Source organism: Etheostoma spectabile, chromosome 15 (assembly GCF_008692095.1).
Source record: "Etheostoma spectabile isolate EspeVRDwgs_2016 chromosome 15, UIUC_Espe_1.0, whole genome shotgun sequence".
In the NCBI taxonomy this organism is placed as follows: Eukaryota; Metazoa; Chordata; class Actinopteri; order Perciformes; family Percidae; genus Etheostoma; species Etheostoma spectabile.
The window spans coordinates 33,714,348-33,714,605 of NC_045747.1; positions in this window are offsets into that span (position 1 = coordinate 33,714,348).

Sequence of the window (258 nt, forward strand, 5' to 3'; positions counted from 1 at the left end):
GGAGAGAGTCGATATTGCGGAGGTCGGGTGGGAGTGAGTTCCAGAGCCGGGGAGCAGAGCGGCTGAAGGCTCCGGTCCCCATGGTGACAAGTCGGGCTGGGGGGTACAGTGAGGTGGACGGAGGAGGAAGATCTGAGGGAGCGGGAGGGGACTGCGATGTGTAGGAGTTCAGATAGATATGGAGGAGCAAGGTTATGGACGGCTTTGAAAGTATGGAGAAGGATTTTAATCTGTATTCTGAATTGAACTGGAAGCCAA